The sequence below is a fragment of the Artemia sp. Qi Xiang Cuo genome, chromosome 8, assembly GCF_049724085.1.
Source record: "Artemia sp. Qi Xiang Cuo chromosome 8, ASM4972408v1, whole genome shotgun sequence".
Classification (NCBI taxonomy): domain Eukaryota; kingdom Metazoa; phylum Arthropoda; class Branchiopoda; order Anostraca; family Artemiidae; genus Artemia; species Artemia sp. Qi Xiang Cuo.
In genome coordinates, this window is record NC_142801.1 from 37,638,042 (window position 1) to 37,652,811 (window position 14,770).

Below are 14,770 nucleotides of genomic sequence, written 5' to 3' on the forward strand. Positions count from 1 at the left end.
ATTTCTTTGTGAAATAAAGAACTGAAGTGGAAGATTTTTGTTTTCTCTGGAGAAATTAGAATTGTAGCGTGTTATTTGGTAAAATTCAGAAGAGAAAACTTGAACTTTTCTTGACTTCGTTGAGAAAATTTTAAATTGAACTAGAACTTTTTATCTTCCGTGAAAATATTTCACAAGTACGGTATTGCTTTTCCTATCTAACACCGAAAAATGTAGAATTGAACTTTAAATTTCTTTATGTCTTTGTGAAATAAACAACTGAAGCGGAAGATTTTTGTTTTCTCTGGAGAAATTAGAATTAAAGTGTGTTCTTTGGTAAAATTCAGAAGAGAACTTGAACTTTTCTTCACTTCGTTGAGAAAATTATAATGAACTAGAACTTTTTACATTCATAGAAAATAATAAAAATCATAGTATAACTTTTCCTATCTGACACCGAAAAATTAGAATTGAACTTTAAATTTTTCATGTCTTGGTGAACTTAAAAATGGCGTGGAAGATTTATGTTTTCTCTGGGGGAAATTAGAATTGAAGCGTGTTCTTTGGTAAAGTTCAGAAGAGAACTTGAACTTTTCTTCACTTCGTTGAGAAAATTTTAAATTAAACTAGAACTTTCTATTTTCCGTGAAAATAATCATAAGTATGGTATTGCTTTTTCTATCTTCCATCGAAAAAAATTTAGAATTGAACTTTAAATTTCTTTATGTCTTTGTGAAATAAACAACTCAAGTGGAAGATTTTTCTATCTTCCAACCGAAAAATTAGAATAGAACTTTAAATTTCTTTATGTCTTTGTGAAATAAAGAACTGAAGTGAAAGATTTTTGTTTTCTCTGGAGAAATTAGAATTGTAGCGTGTTCTTTGGTAAAATTCCGAAGAGAACTTGAACTTTCCTTGACTTCGTCGAGAAAAGTTTAAATTGAACTAGAGCTTTTTATCTTCCGTGAAAATATTCACAAGTAGGGTATTGCTTTTCCTATCTACCACCGAAAAATTAGAATAGAACTTTAAATTTCCTTATGTCTTTGTGAAATAAAGAATTGAAGTGGAAGATTTTTGTTTTCTCTGTCGAAATTAGAATTGAAGTGCGTTCTTTGGTAAAATTCAGAAGAGAACTGTAATTTTTCTTCACTTTGTTGAGAAAATTTTAAATTGAATTAGAACTTTTTATCTTCCATGAGAATATTCATAAGTATGGTATTACTTTTTCTATCTTCCAACCGAAAAATTAGAATTGTACTTTAAATTTCTTTATCTCTTTGTGAAATAAAAAACTGAAGTGGAAGATTTTAGCTTTCTCTGGAGAAATTAGAATTAAAGTGTGTTCTTTGGTAAAATTCCGAAGAGAACTTGAACTTTTCTTCACTTCGTTGAGAAAATTTAAAAATGAACTAGAACTTTTTACCTTCATTGAAAATAATCAAAATCATAGTATAACTTTTCCTATCTGCCACCGAAAAATTAGAATTGAACTTTAAATTTCTTTATGTCTTCGTTACTTTTTCTATCTTCCACCGAAAAATTTAGAATTGAACTTTAAATTTATTTATGTCTTTGTGAAATAAAGAACTGAAGTGGAAGATTTTTATTTTCTCTGTAGAGATTAGAAATGAATTGTGTTCTTTGATAAAATTCCGATGAGAACTTGAACTTTTTTATCTTCAGTGAAAAATTGAGTCTGCTAGTAGCATCTCTATCTCTAAAAATTCTTTTTCTTTCATCTCTGACCTTTTTAATAGATATTATGAACGTTAACGTTCTTCCAAACCCTAAAAATAATGAATACTTAACAAAATAATGCATAAAATATTTTTAATGAAATAATGACATGTAGAATATTAATATAAAAATACGTTAAATACATTATTACACATTATTAGTACACTTGCGCTTCACTTTCCGTCAATTCATCTTTATATTCATTGATGATATTGTCTGCTAATGTCCTTTTTATTCTGCCTGCGATTTCACTGTCTATTGTCACATTATTTTTACATAGATGGCAGTTTTGACACATTGACAAGATATGATTTATGATGTTGGTGCAGGAGTATGCTTGTCTTCTTCTTGTTCTCTTTAAAATGCTAATACCGGAAAGAGGATGATAGGATTTATCAACAGGTAATGTGTTACCAGAAGCCCTAGCAAGGAGTTGTCCCCGATCATCGACAATTATTTTTAAGTTTGCATTCTCTTTGAACACTAATTTCTCTGGTAATGATACTCTTGAATATCCACCGTTTACACAATTGAAATTCTTGGGTACTCCAAAGAAATCTAACTTCTCGCTGTCATGACAACGCATGCATACATTTCCAATAGTGTTACCGCTTGCACTCGTTTCATAGCTCAGGTATTTCTCCTTGTCAGTATTCAATACGACAATGATTTTATCATGTGCACATACGTTCGTCGAATAATTCATCCTCACTTTTTTACAGATATGAATTGTGTGTTTATCCTTCCACTGCGTAAAAAATGCTGATTTAATGAATGCAATAAACTAGGTAGTGTCGATAACCTGCCGTAGAGTACCAGTGGGAAAGCCATGTCGTGTCCATGAACAAACACAGAGTATGATTGGTAGAGCCGTAAGCATATTTCCTGTCATTTTAAGATACGTAAAAAAGTTAAAAAAATACCATGTTAAAAAATTCAAGAAAGTATTTACAAATTGGGGAGGGGACTCTTTGAGGTTGGAAAATGGGTTTAGGAATGACATTATGAATGGAACTTGTTCAGAAAAGATATAATAAAGCCATAAAAAAGTATTAAAAAAAAATGGAGAGGGGAACTCTTTGGGGGGGGGGGGCCGGGGGGGGGTGTTGGGGGGACCGTTGGGGGTGGGATGTCCCTTCTGTGTCTCAATGCACAAAAAAAGTATAAAAAATGGGGAGGGAATGGGGGGGGGGGAGGAGAGGGGAGGAGGAGAAAGAGGGAGGAGGAGGAGGGAGGAGGTGGGAGGAGGTGGGAGGAGGAGGAGGTGGGAGGAGGAGGAGGAGGGAGGAGGAGGAGGAGGAGGAGGGAGGATGAGGAGGAGGAGGAGGAGGAGGTGGGAGGAGGGGGAGGAGGGGGGCCGGGGGAGGGCCTTTGGGGCACAGGGAGGGCCTGACAAAATTCATGGTTTTTCAAGTGAGAAAATTCCTGTTTTTTCATTCTCACTGAGAAAACCATAAAACAAACATGAATTGCTGTTGTCATCCTTAAATGTGACAAAGTTCCTGTTTTTCAAATTCTCACTGACAAAAACCATGAAAACATACATAAATGTGAGAAAATTCATGTTTTTCAAATTCTCACTGACAAAAACCATAAAACATCCATAATTTGATGTTGACATCCGAGAAAAACATCAAATAAATCGACCAACACACATAACCATCCATGAAAACAACCATAAATGTGACAAAATTCATGGTTTTTCAAGTGAGAAAAATTCTGTTTTTTCATTCTCACTGAGAAAACCATAAACCACGTGGTGCTGTTCGCGCTGGTACCCCCCATTCTACTGCCAACACAGCTATTTACGCTCTTCCTCCATCCGAATCTATTCAAACCCTCCCTCTTTACAGCCTCCCAGGAAGCTCCTACTTTCCTTTATATCTTTCTTTATGACGTCCTCCCACCCCAGACGAGGACGACCTACTTTCCGTTTAGCCTTAGACGGTTGGCCGAAAAGAACAATCTTCGGCAATCTGTCATCCTTCATCCGCACAACATGCCCTAGCCACCTCAACCTTTCTTTCATTATAGCCCTAGAGAGCGGTATCGAACCACATTTTTCGTATAGCCTATTGTTTGAAATACGGTCAGTCAGCCGGGTACCCAAAACAATCCTTAGGCAATTTCTCTGGAAAACATCTAGCAAACCTTCCTCCATTTCTCTGAGCGCCTATGCTTCAGAACCATATTTGACCATTGTCATCACTGTAGCTTCCAATATTCTAATCTTGGTTTGCAGACTTATCTTCCTATTCTTCCAAACTTTTTTTTAACTGTGAAAAAAGACCCTGAGCCTTGGCTATTCTACTTTTAACATTTTCATTGCTCCCATTATGTTTACTAATAATACTACCAAGGTAAATGAAGCTGTCCACCAGATCAATCTTTTCATTACCCAACGTCACCTTTTCACCTTCACTTATTCCTAGTCTTTGTGACTTTGTCTTCTTAACATCAATTTTCAAACCTATTCTACCACCTTGAACTCGCAAACCCTCTAAAAGTTCATTCATTTTGCTCACACTTTCATCTAGGATGCTTAAATCATAACGCATAATCGAAGTCCAGGAGACGTTTTCCTCCCCATTTGATTCCGTGGTCTCCCATGCCTTTCCTGTGCTCCTTAAGACAAAGTCCATCAAAAGAATCCATATAAAGGGGGATAGAGCATAACCCTGTTTAACTCCTGATGTAATACAAAGCCAGCTACTAACCTCATTTCCTACCTTAAGCGCAGCAGTGTTATTCTAATACATAACACTAATCATTTTAATGTACTTGTCTGGTATACAGTACAACGATAAAGCCTTTACTAAAGCTCTTCTATCAACAGAATCGAACGCTTGCTCATAATCTATAAAACTGGGGATCAAAGGTGTTTGAAAACTCAGGGACTTCTCAATTATTAACCTGAGAGTGGAATTTTGGTCGACAAATCCTCTATCATTCCTAAAACCGCACTGTTCTTCTCTTAAAACATTGTCTACATCATCTCTAAGTCTAAAAAGTATCATATTACTAAGTAATTTGCTACCTACAGAGAACAGACTAATGCCTCGATAATTACCACACTCACTTTTATCACCTTTCTTATAAAGTGGCTTAATTAAGGTTTCTCTAAAATCTCTAGGTACTTCCCCTTTTTTTTAAATCATATTCATATTTTCAGTAACTTATTTCTAACCTCAGAGCCACAATTGCAAACTCGATATATCTCCAATATGTCCAATGTAGAATAGCCGAAGAAAAAGCAAGAATGACAACAAACTAAAACAGCCGTAAACCTTTTCTCAGCCAAACAAGGCCAGTGCCATAGCGACGATACGTGGGAAACTGTTGTAGCCGAACTTCTACTAACTATTCCTTTACCAGGACACTTAGAGATGGGAAAATTTATCAAACACCTTTACCTAGTGATTAATTGAGAAGTATTGGTGTTATTTCTGTTTTTGTTTTTAAAGCACTGATTCTGTTTCGTTTTTCTAGAAAAAAGTGAGAAAGGAAAATACGAAGAGGTTATCCGTTTATCAAGGATGTTTTTTTTTCTATTTTGAACTCTTTCTTTTGAAAAAAAGAATGAGGAATATATAATATGTTCCAATGTCGGCTGGTTTATTATATTTCTATTTTTGCTTTAAAAAACAGGAAAAAAAAGAAGAACGAAACGGCTTAACTGTTTCAAGTTACCCAAGCAATTTTTTAATGTTTCTTTTTCTCCACGAGGAAAAAAATAAACAAAGAATCACGGATGTAATGATATAATTTTTATTATGTAATTTTAGTTATAACTTTGGTCAAATTCCATGCAACTAGTGTTCAAATAAGCTTCTACTATAATATTGAAGAAAAAATGTGTTTTCTTTTTGTTTTTCTTCATTGGCGGGAAAATTGGTGCAACAACTCACAACCTAATGTAGCATTTTCGTTCTGTACACAGACATCAAATTTAAAATCCAAATTCTCGGGATATTGACAAAAATTGCTCCAAAAACTGAGGACACATTCCCGAAATAGAGGTGTCGGTCTTCCATTTAAAAAAAAAATGATTTTTTTTGTCTTTTCAAACAGTTCGTGGTGACAAACTGTAAGTAGAGAGTGACTCAGTTCCTTAGAAACTGAAATTAAAAACAACACATTTTTTATATCAAAAGAATATACTTATTATGCTGATTCTAAATATATAAGGTTCATCAAGTTCAGTGTTACCCATCAAAAGCTGCGAGCCTAAGAAAATGTGCCTGATTTTTGAAAAAGGGGTACAACAAGCCTATTGTAGAAGTTTCAAGCTCCTATATACGAGAATATTGAATTTTACCCTTTTTTCATGCATGTTTTGGCCAGAAGAAAGATCACGGATGCTTGCTTACTTGTTTCTTGTTGTTTTTTTGTTTTTTTCAGGGGTGATCGTATCAAACTAATGGTCCTTGAAGATCGGGAGAGGGTGCCTTCGAAAGGAAATTGAAAGTTCTAGTGCCCTTTTTAAGTCACCAAATAGATTGGAAGACAACTAGTCCCCCTCCCATGCCCCTTTTTGCCCAAAGTTACCCATCAGAATTTTCAGTGGTACCAAATTTGTACGACCACCTCTTCCATAAAAAATATTTACATGTTAACAACTTACACTGTATATTAACTTCCATAGCTTACAGCCCTTGCCCCGGGGGCTGCGTAAGAGGGTTTCAATCCCGAAAGCATATTTTTTTGGCCCTAGAACTATTTTGAACAAAATGAATGTCTCAAAATTTTTACCGGATGCATTTGGGTAAATAGGGCGTGAAGGGTGGTTTCCCTTTGATCACTTTTGGGTCTTAAAAAAGGAACCAAGACCTTTGACTTCCAATCGAAAAAGCCACCTCTAAATTTTATTCAACCCCCTTTTCCACAAAAACCTTATTAGTTAGCAATGGGCAACTTGTATAAGTTACAGCTCTTGCCCCGGGGGCTGTGGGGGATTTCTCAACCTCTGAGTTATATTTATTTGACTTTTGGATATTTTGAACAAAATAACTATCTAAAAATTTTGATCTGATAAATTTGAGGGAAAAGGGGGACAGGGGAGCTGGCTATCTTCCGATAACTTTAGAGTCTTAAAAAAGCACTGGAGCTTTCAATTTCCAATCGAATGAGCCCCCTCCAAAGTTTATACGACCACCCCTTCCATAAAACCATTATGTATTAACCAAGGGTAAATAGCATTACTTATAGCCCTTGCCCCGAGGGCTGGGGTGTTTATCAAACCTGAAACCATAGTTATTTGACCTTCAGACAGTTTTGAACAAAATGACTATCTCAAAATTTTAATTGAAAGTATCTGGGGGAAAGGGCATGAGTGGGGTGCGGGTCGCCTACCGATCATTATTGACTCTTAAGAAGGGAACTAGAACTTCCGATTTCAAATTGAATGAGCCTCCTCCGAAGTTTATACGACTTTAATCGTTCCATAAAACCTTATTTGTTGACAATGGCAACTTGCATAACTTACAAACCTTGCCCCGAGGTATGATGGGGGGGGATATCAAACCTATAATTAAAGTTCTTAACCATTGACACATTTTGAAGAAAGTGGCTATCTTAGAGTTTTGATCGGATGCATTTGAGAAAATTAGGGCGTGGGGGGTTACTTGCCCTCCGATCACTTTTGACTCTGAAAAGGGCCCTAGAATTTCCAATTTCCAAATGAGCCCCCTTCGACGTTTATGGGACCACCCCTTGCATTTGAAGTGGCTCAAGAAAAAAAATACAAAAAAATTGAAGCCTTGTAGTCTTTACTATAGGCAGCCTCCGTTAATTAATGCTGTACAAAATACTACTGGCATGAAAATATTTACATTTTTAAAGCTTTAAGAAAATAACTTACAAAGTCTCTCTTGTCCTGTGTCCTGTGTCAGTCTCAAATCATTTTCTTTACCAAAAATCGAACTCAACAGTTCTATTGGCTAAAATTAAAATAAGAATAGAATTAAATTGCTTATGTATAATTGAAAAGAATTGATTTATTAACATATTTGCTCTAATAAGCGGGATAATGAAAATGATGGTTGAGGAACTAATGGTAATTATACTATCTCTAATACACATGGAATATGTGGACGTGTCTTACATCTGAGGAGCATGACGAGGGCAAATTACTTTCGTTGAAACAATTTTATTAATAGAAAAAGAAGAGGCCACTTAGTCTTCACATTTCGAAGTCATATTCCTAATTTATTGAACTTGGAAAAATAATGGCAAACTAGCTGCCATGATTCTTTCTTAGACTATTGATTAAGAAAACATCCAGAAAAGAAGCTTTCAAAAAAACCAAAGAGGTTTTAATATCTAGGTTTAAAATATCAAACCAGGGACGAGCAGAAATAAAGTCAAATTATTGTTCATGCGTAAAACTACCATACATCACTTCAATAAATATAGGAAACCCAAAACGAACAGAAAGTACAGTAACTAATTAAATTAAACGAACAGAAAGTACAGTAACTAATTAAATTAAACTAAAAACCATCAGAAGCTACCATAAAGAGGAGTAGAGCTAACGCCCCTCTAAAGACCAGATCATGGCTTGTACTTTACTGAAAAAAAATCTTTATTTCTAGCTATGGGTTTTTTATTTATCATAATAGGAAAAAATCTCGATCAAAACCAAGATCATAGTCAGCGCAATAGCGCTGCCTAAGTAAAGAGCGATGTGGGCAAAATGTATTTTTTGTTTGTTTTTCTTTACCAAGGCACTTCGTAAACAAGGAGTTGTATTTTTTTTTAAAGGGGCTCATTTGATTGGAAATCAAAAGTTCAAGTGATTAGACAATTGACAGTAGTAGTAATAGCGTACATATACTGTCTTTTGGTCTATTGATCTTCTTCTTGATTAGTCCCTGGAAGTTCCAACTCATTGCCCTAAGCCGTACCTGAAATGTGCCCTTTTGACAACCTGCAAGTATGTATTATGTTTTGATTTAGTTCAACACTCTCCTCAACATTCCCTGAAAGTTTGACGATAATATCATTAGCCTTTTTGGATACCAAGGATCAAAACTACTCTCCTTTCCCAATAAAATATGTTATATGTAAACAACAGACGAATTATATAACTTACAACCCTTGCCCCAAGGGTTGTGCGGACAGAAGCGGTGTTAGGGGGCAGATGGGTACTTGACCCAGGCGCAGATATTTTGGGGGCGTAAAATTTCAAATAAACAATCTAACGGTTACAATCACTTCGTAAATTTTGAAATTTCCTTTCTATTAAAATAAAGCGGGGGTCCCACGAACTCCAAGATATAAAAAAAAAAATAGTTAAACACCGACACATTTCGTAAAAAAAAAACTTACCTGTGTGTTAGAATTAATTGTGCAATATGGAGATTAAGGGGTCTTCGCAAACGTAAGGGCTGACTTTCAAATATTATTAGCGATTGAAGTTTAGGTAGCCAGTAATAAGCGGTCGTTTAGTCAGCAAAAATTAATATTAACGTACCTCGGATCGAGTATGGTCCAGGAGCGACTAAATTATTTAGTGTTAATGAGCAAAGAACGCGAAGAATTAGAAGCAATCAATTGGGACGAGATAGTCAATAATATTTCAGGGGCTAAAGTAAAAAAAAATCAGATTAAAATAAGTGAAAATCTTGTTAATAAATAAAAAGTTTCTTAAATTTTTTGTTTGCCTAAAATGTTTTGGGAGATAGGGGGGGGGGCATATCAATATTATTGACTGGGAACAAGATAGACCAGAGCCACCACTGTTTGGGAGGTGTCATCCCTAGACGCATATTTATCTGACCTTTCAACTATGCTGAACCAAATGCCTATCTAATAAATTTGGTCAGATATCTTCGGGAGAATATGGGGCCTGGGAGTCCTGCCTGCCCTTCAATCACTTTTGACTCTTAAAAAGGACATTAGAGCTTTTGACTTCAAATCGAATGAGCCCTCTTTGAGGTTTCTCTGCTATCTCCTTCATATACGAATTGCGTTGATGAAAAGACAAAAAAAAGGTAAAAACAAATAATACATAGAGCCCAATTCTCTCTTTACTTAGGTATAGCTATTACACTGTTAATGATAAAAAAAAAGTAAAGAAAACAGGTAGCTAAACTCTCAACATTACCACCATGATTTCATAATTAAACAAATAATGGTAATGAACTTTAAGCAGTGAGCGGCTCAGCTCAATCGTAACCGAAGTTCTAAAAACAAATCTTGGTAAAAATTAATGCACCCAAAGAATCGTATTTTATACGAATTCCAAATTGATTGAATTTTTTAAATGTATTATTACCGACCAATAGCTACAAGCCGGAGAAAATTAGCCTGATTTTCAAAAAATTTATTAAACACCCCCAAAAAATCGTGCGATCTTAATGGAAATCATACCATTAGCTTCAGCGTATCTGAGAACCCTACTGTACATGTTTAAAGCTTCTATCTGCAAAAACGTGTAATGTTGTTATTTTTGCCAGAAGAAAGATCACAGATGCGCGTTATTTGTTTCTTTTTCTCAGCGGTAATCATACCAAACCAACGGTCCTAGAAGATCGGGAGAAGGATCATTCGAACAGAAATCAAAAGTTCTAGTACCCTATCTAAGTGACCAAAAAGACTGGTTGGTATCTAGCCCCCCTCCCACGCCACTTTTTTTTTCAAAGACGTCCGTTCAGAATTTTGAGACAGTTGATTCACCATAGTTGAAAGGTCCAATAACTATGCCTCAGGGAATGGCAAGACCCCCCAGAGTCCCAGAAGAAAGGGTTAGAAGTTATGCAAGTTGCCCGTTGTTTACATGAAATATTTGCTATTGAGAAGTATTAAATAATTTCCGGGAGAAGTTTTTCTGCGGGGGGGATTATCCAAAGGAATAATTTTCTGAGGGGAGAAACTTTTCCGGCAAAAGAGTTTCGTGGAAAATGTTGCCCATGGGGGGGGGGGGGGGTTCTAGTATTATTTTAAAAACGGTGAGAAATTAAATAAAAACTTTAACTGAACTAAGGACTTATATCAGCTAAAAGTACGGAGCAACATTATAACTTAAAACGAACGAAAATTATGCTGTATATGGGAGGGGGGCTGTCCATTCCTTGTCCTTGTTCTTTTTACGCTGAAGTTCGACTTTGCCTCAATTACTTAAGAACAACAGTAGAAGGGGGGGTACCAGACCCACCCCACACCCCAGCTGCCCCCTATAGCCTTTTTGCACCCCCTATATGGGCCTAGTCCCTAGGGAGAACAGGTGGTTTATGGTTTTCTCACTGAGAATGAAAAAACAGGAATTTTCTCACTTGGAAAAACAGGAACTTTGTCACATTTATGTCTGTTTTTATGGTTGTTTTCATGGATGGTTATGTGTGTTGTTCGATTTATTTGATGTTTTTATGGATTTTGTCAGTGAGAATTTGAAAAACAGAAACTTTGTCCCGTTCATGGATTATTGAGTCTAATGGGGGCAGGTCAATGACACTTCCTTCTTGTTGTTGCTCGATGCGAATGTTATGCCGTCCAGGAATTTGAAACACCTGTGCTGTCGACCTCAATTCACCTATCGTGAATCAATAATTCCCCTTAGAAACAACAAATTAATTCCCCTTTCTTGACAGATCAACCAACCAATGACATCATCTGTCAGACTTTAAAAATTTTCATATAGAAACGATTCTCCAGGAATAGATCCAAGTCATTAATGTCTTTGCCTCGGAAACAACTCTTTTGGTCGAACTCCAAAAGATATTAATAACCAAACGCCATGGAAACAATTCTCCAAGAAACATCTTAGCAATGAATTGTTTTAGCGCGGGAATCAGGTTTCTTATTAATTTGAAATGCATTAGTGCAGAGATGCCAAAAACAAAAGGAACACGCTGAATTACGTTTAGGGATAATTTTGGCGAAACTGTTTTAGACAGGTGATGGAATTATTTCGACGAAACAGTTAGAGACATTATAAAATATGATTTTTGAAGAGATTTTGAGGGTGAAACTCTGTGGTCGTTATAATACACAAGTTCCATTTGAACAGTGTTGTGAGGTCCTCTACCCCAACCCCCAAGGGCTCCGATCCCCCTACCCCAACCCCGAAGGAAGCCCCCGGTCCTCAAAGGTCCCCCGGGCTCCCAAAGGACCACCCGGCCCTCCATCTCCTCCCTCCTCCTCTCCTCCCCCTCCCCTCCTCCCCTCCCCTCCTCCTCCTCCCTCCTCCTCCTCCTCTCACCTCCTCCTCCCCTCCCCTCCTCCCCTCCCCCTCCCTCCCCCCATTTTTTATACTTTTTTTGTGCATTGAGACACAGAACGACCCCCTACCCCGGCCCCTCCCCCTCCAAAGGTCTGATTTTTCAAAGTTCATTTTGAATTTCCTTCGTTGAAATGCGAGAGTTGGAATATTTCAGTAGTGTTTTGTTGTGGTTTACCTTGTCACAGTTACATTCTCTCGATTTTTCAAAGTTCATTTGAATTTCTTTCGTTGAAATGCAAGAGTTGGAATATTTCAGTAGTGTTTTGTTGTGGTTTACCTTGTCACAGTTACATTCTCTTGATTTTTCAAAGTTCATTTTAATTTCTTTAGTTGAAATGCAAGGGTTGTATTATTTCAGTAGTGTTATGTTGCGGTTTACCGTGTCATACTTACATTCTCTCGATTTTTCAAAGTTCATTTTGAATTTCTTTCATTGAAATGCAAGAGTTGGAATATTTCAGTAGTGTTTTGTTGTGGCTTACCATGTCACACTTACATTCTCTTGACTTTTCTAAGTTCATTTCTAATTTCTTTCATTTAAAGGCAAGATTTGGAATGTGCCAGTAGTGTTCTGTCATGGTATACCTTGTCACAGTTACATTCTCTTGATTTTTCAAAGTTCATTTGAATTTATTTCGTTGAAATGCAAGAGTTGGAATATTCCAGTAGTGTTTCGTCGGGATTTACTTTATCACAATTACATTCTCTTGATTTTTCAAAGTTCATATTGAATTTCTTTCGTTGAAATGCAAGAGTTGGAATATTTCAGTAGTGTTTTTTCATGGTTTACCTTGTCACAGTTACATTCTTTGATTTTTCAAAGTTCATTTGAATTTCTTTCATTGAAATGCAAGAGTTGGAATATTTCAGTAGTGGTTTATCGTGGTTTACCTTGTCACAGTTACATTCTATTAATTTTTCAAAGTTCATTTTGAATTTCTTTCGTTGAAATGCAAGAGTTGGATAATTTCAGTAGTGTTTTGTCGTGGTTTACTTTGTCACAATTACATTCTCTTTATTTTTCAAAGTTCATTTTGAATTTCTTTCATTGAAATGCAAGAGTTGGAATATTTCAGTAGTGGTTTGTTGTGGTTTACCTTGTCACAGTTACATTCTCTGGATTTTTCAAAGTTCATTTTGAATTTCTTTCCTTGAAATGCAAGAGTTTGAATATTTCAGTAGTGTTTTGTTGCGGCTTACCTAGTCACAGTTACATTCTCTTGATTTTTCAAAGTTCATTTGAATTTCTTTCATTGAAATGCAAGAGTTGGAATATTTCAGTACTGGTTTGTTGTGGCTTACTTTGTCACAGTTACATTTTCTTGATTTTTCAAAGTTCATTTTGAATTTCTTTCGTTGAAATGCAAGAGTTGGATAATTTCAGTAGTGTTTTGTCGTGGTTTACTTTGTCACAATTACATTCTCTTGATTTTTCAAAGTTCATTTTGAATTTCTTTCATTGAAATGCAAGAGTTGGAATATTTCAGTAGGGTTTTGTTGTGGTTTACTTTGTCACAGTTACATTCTCTTGATTTTTCAAAGTTCATTTTGAATTTCTTTCATTGAAATGCAAGAGTTTGAATATTTCAGTAGTGTTTTGTTGCGGCTTACCTAGTCACAGTTACATTCTCTTGATTTTTCAAAGTTCATTTTGAATTTCTTTCGTTGAAATGCAAGAGTTGGATTATTTCACTAGTGTTATGTAGTGGTTTACTTTGTCACAGTTACATTCTCTTGATTTTTCAAAGTTCATTTTGAATTTCTTTCATTGAAATGCAAGAGTTGGATTATTTCACTAGTGGTTTGTTGTGACTTACCTTGTCACAGTTACATTTTCTTGATATTTCAAAGTTCATTTTGAATTTCGTTCATTTAAATGCAAGAGTTGGAATATTTCAGTAGTGTTATGTAGTGGTTTACTTTGCCAAAGTTACATTCTCTTGTTTTTTCAAAGTTCATTTTGAATTTCTTTCGTTGAAATGCAAGGGTTGGAATATTTCAGTAATGTTTTGTCGTGGTTTACTTTGTCACAGTTACATTCTCCTGATTTTTCAAAGTTCATTTTGAATTTCTTTCGTTGAAATGCAAGAGTTGGAATATTTCAGTAGTGTTTTGTTGTGGTTTACCTGGTCACTGTTACATTCTCTTGATTTTTCAAAGTTCATTTTGAATTTCTTTCGATGAAATGCAAGAGTTGGATTATTTCAGTAGTGTTTTGTTGTGGTTTACCGTGTCACAGTTACATTCTCTAGATTTTTCAAAGTTCATTTTGAATTTCGTTCATTTAAATGCAAGAGTTGGATTATTTCAGTAGTGTTATGTCGTGGTTTACCGTGTCATACTTACATTCTCTTGATTTTTCAAAGTTCATTTTGAATTTCTTTCGTTGAAATGCAAGAGTTGGAATATTTCAGTAGTGTTTTGTTGTGGCTTACCTTGTCACAGTTACATTCTCTTGATTTTTCAAAGTTCATTTTGAATTTCTTTCATTGAAATGCAAGAGTTAGAATATTTCAGTAGTGTTTTGTCGTGGTTTACCATATCACTGTTACATTCTCTTGATTTTTCAAAGTTCATTTTGAATTTCTATCATTGAAATGTAAGAGTTGTATTATTTCAGTAGTGTTATGTCGTGGTTTACTTTGTCAAAGTTAAATTCTTTTGATTTTTCAATGTTCATTTGAATTTCTTTCCTTGAAATGCAAGGGTTGGAATATTTCAGTAGTGTTTTGTTGCTGCTTACCTAGTCACAGTTATATTCTCTTGATTTTTCAAAGTTCATTTTGAATTTCTTTCGTTGAAATGCAAGAGTTGGATTATTTCACTAGT

The 14,770-nt window shown here is 35.5% G+C and overlaps 1 protein-coding gene across 1 annotated transcript in view; it reads right to left on the minus strand.

Moving 5' to 3' along the window:
- The window catches only part of LOC148949371 (uncharacterized), a 196,019-nt gene that overhangs the window by 92,108 nt on the left and 89,141 nt on the right, over window positions 1-14,770 (minus strand). The window contains exon 2 of the mRNA XM_089092936.1: window positions 7,580-7,658. The gene's annotated coding sequence lies outside the window, so the exon portion shown is untranslated. The remainder of the gene's footprint in view (window positions 1-7,579; window positions 7,659-14,770) is intronic.